Source organism: Corvus brachyrhynchos, unplaced genomic scaffold, assembly GCF_000691975.1.
Source record: "Corvus brachyrhynchos isolate BGI_N302 unplaced genomic scaffold, ASM69197v1 scaffold97, whole genome shotgun sequence".
NCBI classification, from domain to species: Eukaryota; Metazoa; Chordata; class Aves; order Passeriformes; family Corvidae; genus Corvus; species Corvus brachyrhynchos.
In genome coordinates, this window is record NW_008239758.1 from 5,244,862 (window position 1) to 5,254,672 (window position 9,811).

Consider the following 9,811-nt stretch of genomic DNA (forward strand, 5'->3'; position numbering starts at 1 on the left):
CCCCCCCATTTTTATGTGTGTGATTTATAACAAATCAAGGATGCTGGTGTCAGGTCCCCGTCTTCACCCAACTATTGTCACACACACATGCTGATTAAAACCACCCGGCCCCCGCCGATTCCTCCTTGTCCATCCATCAGCCGCTCCGGGGACAAACTTAGACATCCCACTCCTAGCCCACACCTGCATCCCTGCGTGTTCTGACACCCTGGGTTTTAAACCAATATTGGGTATTAATTTGGTGTGCACATACCCACATTTAAATATATAAAAACTGGTGTAGTTATTTATGCCATGCACCCAAATCCCTGTAAAAATAATTGGGAGCTTTGTCTCAAGGAGGAATTGGGTGTTATTGGGATGCAGAACAAACACGTTGCCCTAGAGACACACACAGTGTTTCTGCCTCGGCCACTCCAGTTGAATATTTGCCGGTTCAGGCACGGTTGGAACTCGGTGCCAAGGCAGAGCCACTGCCCGAGGCCGGTGGGCAGCTGGGCAATGCTGTCCAAAAGGGGATCAAGAAAGGACCCTTCTCCTGCCTGGATGGTCTCAGCCCCTCAGGGGAGTCAAGCAGAGGCCAGAAGCCTTGCCTGCACCCCAGCATCCCCATCATCCTCATTTTGGGGTTAAAAAATAGGTGATGAGGATGCTTCTCCTAGAGCTCTGCCTTTGACCTCCACTCTCCCACATGCCCTGCTCCCCACCAGGGGAATTACTGGTGTTCTTTACTGCCTTGAAGAAGGGCCGTTTTCTCCCCAGATGCACATGTTACCCTTCTGAATATCCCTGGGAGCAAAGGGGAATGTTTCAGCAAGGGTTTTCAGAGGGGGCTCTTGCCCCCCAAGGCCCCAGCACGGCAGGCAGGGAGTTGGGGCTGGGGCTGTGCAGGAGCAGAGCCACCCCACAGCAGCCGGGGCTCCCCGTGCCTTTGGAGAGCGGCTGCACCAAAAAATGCCTGTCCCAAAGCATGGGCAGCTTTGGCCGATTAATTCAAGGGGTGCTGAGTCTGGGTTTTCCAAAATAGGAGGAAGGAGGGGGAATATTCACCAGGTCAAGAAAAGCATCCCTCTCCCGCCACTGCCTGACACTGAAAAGAAAATTAAAACCCAAGCAGTTTTTTTTTAAAAATACAATAAAATTGTTTTATTTCTCACTTCCACAAAAAAACCCGAAAAAAGCTGTTCTCACCAATCCCAAACACGAATATATTTTCTTAGTATGTTTCTTAAAAGTCTACCACACTCAACCTTTTTCCCCCAAATTAAGAATGAGCTGGTTTAAACTCTCACCCAAAATATTTATTGCGAGGAACAAAGATATTGGAATCGTCTCCAGCGTTGGATTTCAATTCTCCCTTTCAGGCTTTTATCTTTTCAATCCAAATTTCAGTGACAATAATCCGATTTTGATTGACATTAAAATTATTTATTGTCACATTGTAGCTGTTTAATAAATTGTGCCTGCTTTATTTTTTGGCTTATAAATACTGTATCTTTACTACCTTGGTACTTAATTCAGGGAAGAAACCACTTCTGAAGGCAGGCAGCAATAGTCTTAGCTCAGGCAAGATATAAAAATGCCTTTTTAAACACATGAACCTGAGGAAAGAGCTGATTCCACCTTTTTACTAATTTATATATTTTTAAGTCTCTCTGGTTTATACAATTTTGCTTTATTTTCCAGTGGTAAAATATGCTTCTGTGAGCTACGTGCAAAACAAAGATTATTTTAATCTCCTTTCAGATACAGAATAATTATTTGTCAGTAACACTTAAAAAAATTAGGAAAACAATTCATGACACTTTCATGATCTAGATTTGAGAGATTTTTCACCATTCTGGGAGTGAGTTCATAAAAAAAAAAAAAAAAGAAAGAAAAAAAAACAAAGCCAGGCGACATCCATTTCAGAGTGCCATTTAAATCTGGGTCGCGTTGCAAATGATTTTCTTTTTTTTTTTTTTTTAATTTCCACAAATTACTGAAAGTTAAAAGAACCATCAGCTCATTTTACTATTAAAAAAAAAAAAAAGAGAGAGAGAGAGAAAGAGAGAGAGAAAATTAAAATATAACATGGAAAAATGTAGCCCTTGTAGAATAAACCTAAAGCGGCTCCTTTGCAGAAATATTTCCCTGGGTGAAAGATTTCAAGCCTGTGTCCCACAGATTTTTTTTTAGCAGGGGGGCCCTGCCTTTTTATGCTGGATAGCAGGGGGTTGCCGAGGGGTGCTGGAGGATGCCAGTGCCCCAGCGATGTTCTAGGGACACGACATCTCCTTCTTCCACCTGCAGCGGGCAGAGGAGGCTGTTTGCCCATTGCCTGAATGCCCTGGAAACCCTTTCTGGGGGGAGCCTGTTGGCAGATAAAGGAGGTATCAGCCAGGGGAGAGCGGGTTTGTCCCCTGTGACTGTGCAAATGGGAGTGGAGGCACTGGGACCCCATTTGGGCTTGTGGGACCAAGGGAGGGATGCAGGGCAAGGCAGGGAGCAAGGATGCTCTGCAGGATTCAGTCTTGGGCACCCCCTGTGCTCAGTTCCCAATGCACAGACCCAGTGCTGCCCCTCAAAACTATCCCAAATCTACACCTTAAATCTACATGAGTTCGGTCCCAGCTCCATTGCTGATGCTGCTATTTCAGGGCAGTGTTAGGGTCCTGTGGAGAGCCCCCAGGGAAAGGCAAGGCCTTTCCTGCAGGGACACGGGCTGGCCTTGGGGACACAGACTCTCAGCCAGTGCCAGAAGGACAGTGGGGCTGCCCTGGGTCTCGCTGCTGATCTTCTGTGCTGCCTCTCCCAGTGCCAGGCGGCCGCAATGGCTCTGGCAGCCACATTTGTTTACGGGCTGAATTTGTATTAAAATGGTTCATTATTTTCCTGACTGGCAGGTTTCCAGGGTCCGTGCTAGTTAATAATTGCTGCCAATTAAACCTTCGCAAAATATGCATTGTGGGGACGGGGATGGGGGGGAAACAACACGCGAGGATTTCTGCCGAGCCCACGGATGGCTCGTGCTGCCGCGGAGGAGCCCCGTGGTGGCTTGGGGATGCGGTGCTCTATCACTGCTTGCTGTGGGAACCTTCCAGGGATGGGGCAGCTGAGCCCCCTGAGATGGGGATCCTTGCAGGGCGGTCACTGAAAAGGGGTTTGTCCCTTTATGGGACAAAATTTGCAGCTGGTGGAGGGAACAGAGTAGGATCGATCCAGGTGGCCCCCTTGACCTCGCAGGAAGCAGCCTGCCCATCCCGAGCCCTGACCTGCCCACTCACCCTGTGGATGGGTGTTCCCAGGGTGGGCAGCCAGGGCTCGGGACATTGCCCCAACCCTGGGCATCCCACTGCAGCTTCCAGAAGGTTTCTTTTCAAAGAACAGATCCCTCTTTTCCTGCCTTTCCACTTGTTCCCTTCCTCTGCTGGAACACCCTCTGTCTCTGCAGGCCAGCAGAGCATCGCCTCTGAATTCCACCCCGCTCCCGCTCCGATTCCAGCTCCAGGCACAGCCTGGAAATAAAGCTTTTCTCAGGGGTGAAGCACAAGCAAACCCCCGTGGTCCAAAACCCACCTGGGGGTGCCCAGCTCCTTCCACCTGTGACCTCGAGTGTCTTTTACAAGCCATAAAGACGTGAGCACATTTCCCGACCACCGCTTGAAAAGCAGCCAAAGAACAGGAATAAAGAATCATTATTTAGTGAATGCTCGCCCCACTCTTTGAAGCTGGGAAGCTCGGCAGAAAGGCTGGGTGTTCAGGCAGGCTGTGGCTATGGGAAGGCTGGGGGGAATGTTTCTCGGATGCTAAAATCGCTGAGAGAGATGCAGGAGTGGGACTGCGTTCGTGGGAAGGACGGCTGACGGGGAACCGCTGCCTTTCAGAAAGGCAAATAATCGCAGCCTAGGTTAGCTCTTCTGTCGAGAGAATAATTGTGCTTCTAAAGGCTCTGATATGATGAGCAGCACTGCTTTGAAATCGAAATAAATACATAAATAAATCAGGGATCTTGGACTGATTAAGGCAATTGCTTCCCTTGCTTTTGCAACCCCTTTGGGTCCTGGTTCCCAGAGCCAATTACATATTTAAAAAGTTTCTCTCTGGAAAAAAAAAAAGAGGACTTGCAACTCTAAAATAAAGTTTCTTTGTGCTTGCCTAATGAACAGCAAGGGCCAGGGCAGTTTACAGTTATTAATTGGTTTTAAATGGCTCCAGCTCTGTCTTGAAGCATCTTTTTGAGCTGGCCACAATATGTCTGTGCCCTCCTGACTGCACCACACGGGGTCAGGGCATGCCGGGCACAGCTGGCCCAGGCCCCTTTATGTGGGTGAGCAGCCAGCTCACCTCCCCTGTGGCCTCTCCTCCTTCTCCACCCCATGGTCAGTCCTACAAAGCCCCCCAGGACCTGCCGAGCTCCCCCTGCTTCAGACAGGGTACGGATGCAGCCGATGAGGAGATGAGCCAGGAAGATGCTGAGGGTGCTCAGCCATTACTTTTCCAAATGAATTCACAATTTCTCCAGCTCTCTGCTCCCTCCTGTATGACTATGGGGGAGATTTGCTTTGCCACCCACTCCCCACTTTATCCCCCACCTTGGCACACTGCAAACCCCTCCTTGCCACCCAAACCTCAGCTTATTTCTAGGCTCCACATGGCCACGACATGTGGGAGCTCAGCAGCCGGCACGAGCCCAGGGACTGCCTAAGCTTCTCTTGGCACACCACACCTCACACCACCGTGCACCTCCAGGCACCAAGCAGGCAGAGAAAAGGCTCTATTCCTCACCCAAAAAACTCCCAGGGGGGTTAATTCAGCAAACAGCCTCCTTGCCATGAGGATAGGTGAAATAAATCTTTCTCCCAGCCCAGGGAAATGCAGAAACATCACCCCTAAAGGGAGGCAGGGCTTGAGCCATGGGCCTCCTTGAATGTCTTCTCCCTGTAAACATGCATTATTGATAGCAGAAATTATGTTGGATTGGGTTTGGGATGTAAGGAAACGCTGGAGAATATTGATATTTTCCCGAGTTGCTTCCAAACCTATTCTTGGCCTTGAACGCGTTGCGTATGTCATCTCCAATGAACAGTTTTAAGCTTTAATTCAAAAAATAGCATGATGTTTATAATACTATACAAGGTTTTCTCCTGGCTGTACACACGGGATTATATATGTGTCGGTGTGTGGGTGCGGATGTGTGTGCAGGGATGTAATGAGACAAACAGCTCAATCTGGAGCCGGTGGGGAGGAGGAGCTGCACACGCAGCCCCGAGCAGCAGCTGGTTCCCTTTGGTACCAATTCAGTTTCTTTTCTAGCAGCCGTCAGAGTTGTCTGAACAAACAGGTTATCATCGGGACCGATCCGTAGATAAACAGGCGGTGCTGTTGTAGGTGCAGGAATACACCTGGGGGTGTGTGGGGAGGTTTATTCTCCAGCTGTTGAATGCTGGAGATGGGCTGGTGCATGACAAGATGCCAGACGCTTTTCAGCACATCAAATCCGCATCTCAGCACTTTTCACGGCGCGGAGAGGAAACAGTAATTAAGCGACAGGACTTACACCACTTCCGCGCCGGAGTCTCACTGCATCCCTTTCAGCCCCGTGCACGTGTGTGCCGGCGGGCCCCACTATTCCAGGTGCAGCCTCACCCCTTCTTAAGCACGGTCCTGATGGGTTTTTTTTTTATAACAGATAAATTATTCAGCAGAAAAAGTGTTTCCCCCATTCGGGGATTTTCCTGCTAACACCTTATTGGTCATTTCTGTTGGTCCCTGCCCAGCTCCACTGGTTTTGTAAAATGCTCTGGAATAAGACTGGGAATAGCAGTGTGTGGGAAGGAGAAAGGTTTTTATCTGCATGGGGTCTTCCATCTCCAGCTCTGTTTCTATGGATATCTGAATGGAGTTTATATTTATCTCTCCCGTTTGAGCCATGTGTGCAACTTTGGAGGAGAAGGAGGAGGCCAAGAGCAGAGCTGCCCTGCTGCTGGCTCTGCTGACCCCTGACTCCTTTTGGTCAGCGGTGAGAGCATCGCCCAGGTGGTCAAACTCAGCCAAAATGTCACTAAGGCAAGTGGAAGCTGCAGAAATACTTGAGCTAGAGCTTAACACAGCAGCAGGCACTCTGTCCAGCAGGGAAGCGGCCCCTCTGCCACTCCCAGACACCGGTCAGGGATGGCAGGGTAGGAGCATCACTCCCGGTCCCCAGTCACCGGTCCCCAGTCCCTCATGCAGCTGCCCTGTAAATGGCCAAATTTCCCGGGAGCGAGGGATTTTCCATCTGTCACAGTGTCCTTTGCTGTCAGGAGAGAAGTCGGCACAGCCCTGGTGCCGGAGGGAGCATGCCGGGTGCCGGAGCAGGTAGGAGTGGGAAGGCAAGCACATGACTTGGCCTGGCCCCGGCGCACCAGCTCCCAGAGCATTACCATGATGGCTCCATCATTAATTGATCAATCACTGGATGACAGTTAATTAAGTAGAAAATAAAGCTGCTCTGCCCAGCCTGGCATTAGTAGGCAGCGGCATTAAGATTTCTGGAGTACAAGGGGGAAATTAAAAAACAAAGGCACAGCTGGAGGAATAACCCCATCGCCGGTGGCTGGGGGTGGCAGCCTGGCATGATGTTCCCTGGGTCGGGATGTGCAGGCAGCCCCTGCACGGCAGCGATGGCCGGTTCTCGGCTTCTCCCCTTCCCAAGAAACTGGATCTCACCTGCTGCCCTCCAGTCATAACCCCCATTATCCATGTGCCCCTTTCTCGACAGCTCTGGTGCTGCTACCCGGGCACTGGCCACTGGCCACCAGAGCCTCACCAGCACACAGATCTGCAAAGGGGCTTTTCCTTTCACTCCTGTTTTCCCATCTCTCCGTCCTGCCTTATGAGCTAACCCACAGACAGGGTAGGAAAAGAGAGAAAGCCAGATAGAAAGCATCCTCCTGCCCCCCGTCTCATGTGCCCAGGATTGTCTTGATATGAAAAATTATGGTTTTTGTTAAAAACTATTACTAATGAGGCGTCTTTCCTGCCCTTAATTGTTGCCAAGGCGATGACCCCAGCCAGCCATCTTTAATTAACTTAGACTAGATCTCCTGAAATGAGTTCCTCGGGTAAATTACTCACCACAGCTTTCAGGCACGGAGCCGTGTTTGCCAAGGCCACCCTCTCCGGCACGCTGCCACAGCCACCGGCAGAGGTGATGGCACAGGCTGGTGTCCCCACCGCTGCCTCCCCTTGCCACCACCGTTCGGCAATCCCAAAGCCACTTGGTAGAAACTCAGAGTAATATGGGGGCGAGGCCGGAGTGACTGATCCCTGGCCACAGGGAATGGGATGAATGCGGGTTTCTCCATAAAATTGGAATTCACCCTGGCTGCTGGCTTCTCCCATCGCAGGGGCTGTGGGACCGGCCGCACGGTGGCTGGCACCTCTCCAAGCGAAAATCACATTTCCTGCCTGACAGATAACGTCGGTCAAGAGAATGCCAAGGACGATTCCTGAAAATGCCATAATTGTTTTAATCTGATGGCGGATAAAAGATAATGATGCTAACAATATTTAAACGTAATTATAGTTTCCTGCGGCTGTTGGGCTCTCTGAATCGTCTCCACTCAAGTGGCTTTGTTTACGAGCGGCTCCAATAAGGCAGGGCCCGTTCTGCTCCTCTATCTCCTTCACACCTGCACCTCCATCAAGGCAGGGGGTGGACACATGCCAGGGGGCTGGATCTCCTCAGGGACCAGTGCTGGCCAACTCTGCAGCCCCTCCGGGTTCTACTGTTTCGGGCCCACCATCATCCATCCTCTGTCTCTTGGGATGTGATGCCTGTCTTGGAAAAATGACTGGGATGCTTGGACCGTGGCAACTGCCAGAAGAGAGGGATCTGTTTGGGGAGTTTTAGGGACAGGTGGTAGAAGTAAATCCCCCCCACCAGGGCAGGGGAGGCATATGGTGGCTTGTTTCTACCAGTCACTCGTGTCAGGGCTGTGGCCCCCTATAGTCCTCAGATCCCATCCTCAATTCCCCTCCAAGGTGAACTCCCCAGCACCAACATAAAACAAAAAAGCAGGACAAAGGGAATTTTTAGGAATCATTTGCCAATAGTAAACCAATAAAAAGCACCAGAGGTGGATGTCTGGGGGCTTGCAATCTGCAGGAGAAGAAAATGGAGGCAGAGGAAAATGGGATGAATCCTACGTGGAAGACTCTCCCACACTGGATACTGTTACCACCACCTCAAAGAAAATCCCCCAGTCTTTTGGGGGCCTGGATGCCCTGGTGGCCCCAACAGCAGGAGGAGAGGTTGCAAAACAGCTTGATCAAGTGCACAGAAAAAAGTAGTGAGAAAAGATGGGATTTAGGCGAGGCTTTTAGAAGAAGTTAAATATGAAATGGCTATTTCAGTAGCTGCAGTTTAGCCTCCTGTGTGAATCGGTCTTTGTAAATAGGAATGGAGGATAGCCAACTTCCCCAAAAGGGCTCTACGGGGGGTCCGGAAAACCACAACGTCCTGAGTTTAATGGGGAAAACAGATAGAAATGGTAACAAAGAATGGGGAGAAACAGCAATAAACCTGATTGTTTGGTAAATAAGACCAAGCCTGTTGCCGAGAAGGGAAGTTTGAAAAGCAGCTGGGGAATGAATAACCGGTTAAAAGTTAGGAGGCAAAGTGGCATAACAAACCCGAGGGGTTCCCAGCTCAGAGCGGTCAGTGCCGGAGCCCCCGCAGCAGGCAGGAGTGCGAGCCTTCGGAAGTGCCAGGGAGGAGGGAGGAAGTAGCAACAGGACAATATCCATTGCTGCCCCAACATGATAAAATCTGGCACTGTGTAGAAGGCTGTGGAAGGGTCTCATCGTGGTAATGAACCTGGCCTTCAAATGAAGGAGGAATTCAGTGTTGAGCACAGAGAAAATAAATCCATTACCTACATGACAATGAAACAGCTACATCCATGGAGGGAGGGTGCTCCAAGACATGGATATTGAAAAGATTAGCCTGGTCACTGGCAAGAGTCAAGAGCCACATGGCATGTCAGGAATGACTCAAGATAGACCAGACAAGAGGGCAGAGATAGGTGAGGAGCAGGCTCACCCTGTGCCGTGTGGGTCCCTGCCTCACTGAGGGCATCCCACGAGGACTGGGGAGGCAGCAGGGCAGGGCGAGGAGGCATCTTGGAGTTGTGCAATAGCTGCCGCCCGAGGAGGAATTAAAGAGTCCAGCCTGCAGAAAGAGGGGCTCGGATGCTCCAGCTGCCTGGCTTCCCGGTCCTGCCTGGCACAGGAAGCTGCTTCGGCAATGACCAAAAGTTTGGAGGGGTTGGAAAAGTAATCGGGGAGAGCATAGATGTGCCTGGCTGCTGGAAAGGCAATGAACGCGCTGGGGCTGAGGGCTCGGCAGAAAGCAGGGCAAGAGCAGGCGAGAGAGTGCCCCCCTCCCTGTCACTGTCCTGTGCCCTGGCCTGGCCTGAGACAGCCCTGGGGACGGAGTGAGTCATCTCCGGACCTGACATGGGTTTGGGCGTGGCCCGGGATCCTCCACTTGTCCTTGGAGCATCTCTGCCCTCCAGAGCCGGGCATGAACCTCGGTAGGGGACTGTTTTGCTATAGCACCAGCAAGGATCTCCTCGCTCCCAAAATGAGCCTCCAGGTTTTCCAGCGTCTCGCCCCCACCCCGCCGGGACGGATTCTCACCAGTTACCCCGTTCTCCTTGGAAATGCACGCGAGACACACAGGGAGAGGTCTTTACAGGACACGCATCGCAGCGATGAGTGCCCACCCTTTTCGCCCTTGCAGGACCTAGACGCGAATGGCGGGGGTGGGGGCCGGGGAATTCCG